Here is an 8,248-nt window from a genome sequence, read left to right on the forward strand (position 1 = left end):
GCCATCGGAGACAAAGGACTTTCTCCTAGTCAAACCTCAAACTAGGCCGCATACTTGATTAATATAAATGTGTTGTATACACCTATTGAAATAGTTCCTACTTATATACATTGTAATTCTAATTATATTTGAAAGTTTAAATTACATTGTATGGATTGATATGTGCTTGAATACATGAAACTCTGATCCATTCATAACAAAAGGGCAGAATGAGGTTGATCTTTTTTCATCCTCATTAATGAGGTTGAAAAATGGCTGAGAAAGAGTAAGAGAGAGCAAAAGAGAGAGAGCAAAAGAGAGAGAGAGAGAGCAAAAGAGAGAGAGAGAGAGCAAAAGAGAGAGAGAGAGAGAGAGAGAGAGAGAGAGAGAGAGACTACAGCTGAGTGAGCGAACGTATGAATGAGCTGATTACGGCCTCAGAATAGCCTTAGCCGCCACCATCATTTTAAGACCTGCTATTAGTGTTTCTGTAGGTCAAAAAAAGTAAGCCTTAAAATAGAGCTCTCTCTATATATACACACACACACACACACACACAGAGAGCCCAGACGGCGTACACAAACACACACACACACAACCGTGACAGAGACCCAGTCACCACAACGGAGATGGGGAAACCCTTCAGAGGTTTCCTATTTAAAGAGTCCTACAACAGACTCCGCAAAATGACAGAACTATTAAAAGCAATTTCAAGGACAACAAAATCGGAGCCCTCCCTACACACCACCCCACCCTCCCTCTCTCTCTCTCTCTCTCCCCATCAATCTCTGATTCACATGTATGAGCCAGATTTTGCCTCAGCAGGAAAAGTCTGTTGATCCACCCGTTTGCACACTACTACAATCACACACTGAGACATCTTTAATTAACAAGCAACGTTTGGTGCGTAGCAACAGCCAAACACTTGAAAAAACATTTGAAAGGAAGGAGGAAGTTTGTGTCATTTCGAGACTGCGATCTTGGCACCCGTGAGGTCCCACAGACACATGAGTCACGGCTGAAGTGAAGTGAAATCCTTCAATCAGGCATAAAACTTCACATTTATCCTGAATTCACGCTTCAAGCTGATGTCATCTCAGCATGGCCCTACACTTTAAAAGTGCTTCTCTAGCAACATTTTGCTTCAATTCTTGTTATTTGACATTTTTTTTTAATATAACATATTGAATAAACATATACATAACATAATACATAAACATATATATACACATACATATAAAACACACACACATATAAATCTAAATATATAAACATATTCATCTAGGACTTAGGTCTATACATATGTAAACATATTCATCTAGGACTTAAAATGAAGTGCAGCTCCAAATTGCAAGCTTTATAACTATAAAGTAAACTGGAAGACGCAGACACCCCCCCCCCCACACACACACACACACAACCCCATTATAGACTCCTAAACCATGCTTTAGAATCCCCACAGAGGCCTGGAGTTAAACCCTTAACATGGACTCCCAGTGTGGGGTGGGCACCACGACCCTCCTCTCCCTGTTTTTCTTTTTCTCTCTCTCTCTCTCTCTCACACACACACACACACACACACACACACGGGTGCAGGCCCTGCTGTCCCTCAGGCAGCACGAGGACCGTGCTGACGGCCGACCCGTGAGCAGGTAGGTGAGTAGGGGAGAGGAGGGGAGGCGTTGGGCTGGGGCGCGGCGGGGCACAGCGTGGCATGGCGTGGGGTTAGCAGGCATACATGAAACGCCAGCTTTATCTGCCACTGGGGGCCAGAGCCCAACCTTTAGTCCTGCATGCTGCTGCAGAGAGGGAGAGAAGGAGGGAGGGAGGGGAAGAGGAGAGGACAGACGAATGGAAAGAGGGTGGCGGAGGAAGGAGAGGTGGGGGGGGGGGGGGGGCAGAGGAGGCTCTGATATTGGGGCCACTGCTTTCACACGAGCTGAAGCCAGGCCTGGACTGTGTCAGGAGCCTGAGTTTATGGGCTATGGAAAACACAGAGGGACAAATTATGCCAACCAATTATGCCTGAGAGTCCTCTGCAAACATGACAACATACTACAGGATACCTCACTCTGTGGATCCAGTGTGTAAGGTAGTGGAATGACGTGTAAATAAAGTGTAAATAAGACTTTAATTACAACCCAGAGTGAGAGATCTTGGCACTGTGTGTGTAGGTTGTGCAACTCGTCTTGTTTACTCTGTTGCCGTCATTTACAGGGTATTTGTGACAGCAGTTACCACCTGGCTCTAGTCTCTCAGAGGACAACGGATGGGTATTTAATGTTAAGAGCATCTGGCTGAGAGAACACACACACACTGCGCACACACACACACTTTACATTGAAGGACGGCAGACAAACACAACTCTCCGGTGTGCCTCTCCCCAGTGCCTCCGTCTCCTTCCTTGCGTCGGGGTCCATCTCATATTACATTAACACCTTTTAATAGCCTCCTGCTTCCGGCCGAAGACACCAGGGCTCCTTTTCCACCGCAACGCCGCCTCACATCTCAGCCACTGAAGTGCTCGGGAGGACAGGCTCTGCTCTGAGATAACACCATCTTCCCTCTACCCATGTGTGGGCATACGTGAGGCATGCCTGCCTGCCGGCTGGTGTGTATGTGGGTAAGGATATCTCCTCGGCAGGGTGTGTGTGATACTGTCCAGTTTTGTTGTCCAAAGCCTGTAACTGGAGGCGAAGCAGCCTGGGGCTCTGAGATAACGGTCAGTGCCAGACCTTAGGGGTCTGGACCGCAGCCAAAGTGGCGCTGAGAAATCCATCACCTCTCTCATTCTCTCTCTCTCTCATTCTATCCCCCTCCTCCATCTCCTTCTCTGTATCCTCAGCTCAACACAAGGGCCTACCCATACAACACTGCCTGCTGTTTTCCTCAGCCTGATTACAGAGAAAACCCAACACAGGCTTAGTCAGTGCATATAGGGCACCAAGCAAACAATCCCAGGGATCCCAGTTGCGCGCTGTTTTAAAAGGGTGTCAGGCACCTCCCTATGGCATGGGGTGAGAAGTCAGGTCACACAGGACACGACATGGGAAATTCTCCGGGTGCCTACCTACAGGAAGGCATGATCTGTTGCTATAGCAGCAAGAGGAGATTGACGGACAGGAAGATGGACAGACAGCTGAGAATTTACTGGCTGGTTGGTGTGACAACAAAATGGAGACGAAGTGGTGGAAGTGACTTGTGCTATGCCTCGTTCAGCACGATACAAGGAAATTCAAGTCAATACATACAACTTGGAAGAAAATCCCACACAGCACAGCGCTTGACTGCAGCAATGTTAATACAAACACACCATGGGCAGAAATACTGGTGGGCGTTTCCAAAACAATGAGACCTTCACCGCTTTAGGCACCGTGCTAGGCTAATTGATTCAGTTCAGTTAGCTGTTTCACAGCTACTTTATGTAACGACATGGCGTTCGGTTCACAGAAAGAAATGCACGTTTGAGGTAGTAAAACCGCCTCGACGCACCAGCGGAGTTCAGTTAGCTACTACAGCTACATGTAGTGGGTGTGGGTAGTTCAGTTAGCTATTATCTACATAAAGTGGGTGTGGGTAGTGATTTGTGTGATGTGTTGTAGTTGGTAAACAGAAAGGTCCAGATTTCTAAATTAGCACTGAATAAATACAGGTTCCTCGGAAGTTGTATAACATTAGTGTGGTTAATTTTTTTTGTTGTTGTTGATTAGACACAAAAAAAAAACAGAAATTCCTCTTAATTACAGAAGAAACACACATCTTTAAATTGACTGCTCCATCAAAAATCAGAAGGTAAACTCAGTTGGCCAAACATCACATACAGTATCAGTTAGCCAAATGTGCGGTTCCCACAGCTGCAACACCCCTCCATGGTTGCAAACCTTTGCTCTTAATAAATCTGCTGTGTCTCACATGGTCAGTGAATGCATTCAAGGCATACGAAAGTCATTGGCCATCACAAAACAATGTCTTAACCTGCTAGATCAGAGGTGGGCTAAACTATTACGAGGACATCCACAGAAGAGTCAGTAGACCCCAGGAGACTGGGGACACTAGCGAAAAATGGCCACTCGTGCTCCCAAATTGAGTAAAAACGGGGAGTTTTCCATTTAGGAGAGGTGAGGAGCGCTGACCCATGGCTCCTCTGAGACCAGCTCCAGTGGAAGCCCAAAACAGGACACACCGATCGCTCTCTCCAACCCTGGCGGCCCCCTCTGGGACTCCGTGATTTACTCCAACCTTGGGCTGTACTGCCAGCACCAACTGCAGGATATTTCCAGCCTGTTGCCTCACATTTATGTGCCGGCCAGCCAGCACTGGCTCTGAGGGGAGGGGTGGGGGTTGGGTAAGCTGGCGGGGCTGAGGGGGCCGACAGACTTAGTTCTACTGCCTCAACGAAGCTGCAATGAAGTGGGGGAATTGAAGGGGGCGGGGTGGGGGGGGGGGGGGGAGTACCACTGTGGGGAAAATTAAGAGGTGCAGTGGATCCCAGACACAGGGATCGACAGCAGGGGAAAACTCAGGAGTGGGGTGGGGTGGGGTGGGGTGGGGTGAGTTTCGCCAGGATGGGAAAGAGAGAAGAACATGGAGGGAGCAATGAGGCAGGGCAGCATGTCTTCAAGAGGAACCTGATCTCTCTGAAATACGTCGACGATTTGAGTGTATGTTTGTGTGTGTGAGTATGTGTATGTGTGTGCGTGCGTGCGTGTGTGTGTGTGTATGTTTGTGTGCATGAGTGAGTGAGTGTGCGTGCGTGCGTGCGTGTGTGTATGTTTGTGTGCGTGAGTGAGTGAGTGTGTGTGTGTGTGTGTGTGTATGTTTGTGTGCGTGAGAGAGTGTGTGTGTGTGTATGTTTGTGTGAGTGTGAGTGTGAGTGTGAGTGTGAGTGTGAGTGTGAGTGTGTGTGTGTGTGTGTGTGTGTGTGTGTGTGTGTGTGTGTGTGTGTGTGTGTGTGTGTGTGTGTGTGTGTGTGTGAGTGAGTGAGTGAGTGAGTGAGTGTGTGTGTGTATGTATGTTTGTGTGTGTGCGTGAGTGCGTGAGTGTGTGTGTGTGTGTGCTATGTGAGGGCAGCACTTCTCCGAAGGGGGATGGTGTGGGGGTGGTGAGTGAAGGGGTGGGGCCGCTGGCTCTCCAGCGGATCTGTGCTCCTCAGCTTGTGAATCACGCATCGGCTGCACCACCTGTCAGTAGCCACCAATGCCACAACAGACTGCGCCACACTCAGACCACGCCACACCACACCGTTCCTCAGGCTACGGCAGAGGACAAATGCCTGTCTGTGCCAAGTCGTGCTGCTACTTTTAATTCAAACGCTTGGAGATCATAACAAAAGCACATAGTCACAGCCTTTTTGTTTTGTCCACTCAACTCCTTATTCTTGGAATTCAGATAATGTGCCTGTATACTGAGGTGTGTGTGTGTGTGTGTGGGAGGGGTGTTCGTGTGAGTGAACCATGAAGCATAGGGGTACACAGAAACAATGTCCTCTGTTTGCGGTCCACACACTCGTATCTGTAGGATCGGACTGAAGGCGGTGCAGTCTCACCTGTCCACTGACAGCTGAGGTGAAGCGCTGAACAGCCGACAACGAGTGCCATAAACTGGGTCTCCAGCAACTGCAACTGTCTTCATCTCTCATCTCTCTTCTCTCTCTCTCTCTCTCTCTCTCTCTCCCTTTCCTTCTCTCACAGGCTTAGCCATGTCGTGACACTCAGGAGAAACTCAAAAATCTCAGAACTCAGAACTCCAGTTATTACTGCGAATAGGCAGTGAAAAATGTATGCCTTCGCAGTGCTGCAAATCCCACTGAATGGATGTGTCTGCATCAAGGTGATTAAATATAGGGACTTATTAAATGTTCAAAAGCACCAATACTCTTACTCGTTGTCTACCCTGTCTGAGTGGGCCAAAGTTACGTTGGCTTGTGGCCTTTCTTTGGAGATGTCTGCAGATGATTAAAAAAAAAAAAAACCCTGACGGTACTAGGGACACACAACCTGTCACACTGTCTGGCAGACGCTGACAACATAAACATCACAATAAGAGAAGGGTGTGTGTGGCCTGGATGCACAACAGGTATCACAAAAGGTATCATTCCTCTGACAAAAGCTCAACAAGCTTTGCTACTAAAAACAGAACTAATCAGCAACAACCATCGCACAACAAAGAAACATGGTCTAATCAGTTTATGCTTTTAACCAGGATGGAAAATGCTAATGGAATTTCATTTACCATAACAAGGAATGCCGAACTGTCTGTGACGTCAATTTGTTTGCTTGTTAAACAGAACAGGTTAAGAGGAAGCACAGAAAAGATTCAGTCAAAGGAAGTCAGTGCACTACAAGACCTGATAATTCTTCACTTTGTGGGTAAAAAAAGGTGATATAAGACTCCACCAATGGCCAAGAGAGAAAATCCGAAAGAAAGAGTGTCTGTATTAGAAAGAGACAGAGGTTATCCTATGTTGCAGAGAGCACCGTTTCAGTATTTTGTGTGCCGAGGTTTTTACTGTGTTTATGCTGGAGAATGCTTCAGCGTGTTTTGCCTCAGGGCAAAAACACCTACCACATGTCCCCCAGGGACTTTAACCCCGGGTCCTCCCTTTTCAATCGGCCCCTTTTGATCTCAACTTTTCTCAAACCTGTGCAACTCAGGGCAGGCAGAGAAGACAGAGCTCGGGCTACGACGGCAGGGAGAGAGTCAGAGGCATTTTTGAAAAACAGAAAACATTTCAGTCGGCCTGGTAAAAATCTAGTGGGCGGGATTCCATTTGTCATCTCTCTGCATTTCATATCGAGCGCCGAGATATCCTGGAGGTGTCAGACGTCTCTGATCATTAGCACTGTAATAACGCTTTTAGACAGTACAAATCTGTAGCTTTTTACAACATTACAAATACGTTATCTGTGATATGATTCCTTTATTTTTAGAATGTTTAGCTCAAAGCCAGTTCTTGGAAGAAAAATGTAAAAGATTTTCTCAGTATTAGTGCTGGTTCACTTTTCTCCTTAAAAGTGTTGCTTTTGTTTGGGCAAAAAAGTGCTTGCTGTTTCAAACCATAAAGCCCTTTCTTGCAGGTCAACTCCAACACAATATCCTCTTTCTGTGAACCAACAAGTCTTCCCCTGGTGCCCACATTACACAGAAGCTCAGTGAACAAAACCGCAAGAACTATGTGACATACAAAACCACTGGTGCTAGTTCCTCGTGTCCGAAAAAACTCTTACCTCTGCGTTCCAAATCGGGATCCTAACACTCAGATGACCGAATTAGCAGAGGGCACTTTCTTGATAAATCCCAAGTCAACGAAGACATAATCCGAGCGAAGGGGGTCCAAGAACGTGGTGTGTCCCCTCCAGCGATCAGATGACACAAGTGACTACTCCAGTGACGACCGCCCCCCCCATTCCCCAACTACAGAGCCCTCCCCCAGATCCTCTCTCTACCAACACCCCCCCCCCCCACCACCTCAACAAGACACACGCACACACACATGCTCACACCCTTTGCCCTAATATGCCTTTAACAGCAACTGGCTCCAATTCATCAGTGTCTTTGGGGGTAATTGAGAGGGTGGCAGGGGTGCTAGCTGCTGCCAGATTGTAGTAAAGAAGTTTGTCAGATCCTCAGCAACCTCCCACCCCCCGGAAAAAAACCCCTCATATATGTGTGTGTCTGTGTGTGTCAGATTTTTGCAAGCCGCTCAAAGTGCAGTGGCAGCTGCCCACACACCTTTTGTTCCAACTCCCCCTTGCTCTCTCGATACACCCTCACAGCTGTCAGAGCTGCAGCTCATATGTCTAGTAGTGTTACACACACTGCTGACACCAACACCCACCAAGCTTGGAGAGAGTGTATGTGTGTGTATATTACTTATATTGGAGGCTTATTAGCAAGACATACTGACAAAAAGGTACTGAAAATCTGATGTCTATGAGGAGAATCTGTGGCAAGCTATTTCGAGTTCTAGAGCGGTTTTCATATCTTAATGACCAAAACCACCAAGGCCCTCTTTCACATGCTCCGTGACTGTATACAGAAACGACAAAAACGTTTATTCCTCCATCAAATTCCATGAGTCCAGTTGCTTTCCAAAGAAGCCCAGCTTTGACCTTCACTGACCCTGAAACATAGAGAGGTTGAGAAAAGTGGATGGATGGAGATTGAAGGTGACAGAGTTTGTTTAACAGTTGTGACATTAAGTTTCCATGAGGGGATGGAGACCCCCACCCCCTTCTTTCTCTCCATCCATCCATCCATCTCTCTCCAT

General features: G+C 47.2%; 1 protein-coding gene across 10 annotated transcripts in view; it reads right to left on the bottom strand.

The window, feature by feature from the left end:
* Positions 1–8,248, bottom strand: part of mef2d (myocyte enhancer factor 2d) — a 54,940-nt gene that overhangs the window by 29,529 nt on the left and 17,163 nt on the right. The window contains exon 1 of one of the 10 annotated variants that reach the window (XM_076280864.1): positions 7,206–7,335. The exons of the other annotated variants lie outside the window; for them this stretch is intronic. The gene's annotated coding sequence lies outside the window, so the exon portion shown is untranslated. Of the gene's footprint in view, positions 1–7,205; positions 7,336–8,248 lie in introns of those variants that run through there. 10 annotated transcript variants of the gene reach the window in all.

The sequence above is a fragment of the Alosa pseudoharengus genome, unplaced genomic scaffold, assembly GCF_046254945.1.
Source record: "Alosa pseudoharengus isolate Yale_2024_CS ecotype anadromous, Long Island Sound unplaced genomic scaffold, YU_APseudo_1.1 YU_APseudo_1.1_scf_12, whole genome shotgun sequence".
Taxonomy (NCBI): Eukaryota; Metazoa; Chordata; class Actinopteri; order Clupeiformes; family Clupeidae; genus Alosa; species Alosa pseudoharengus.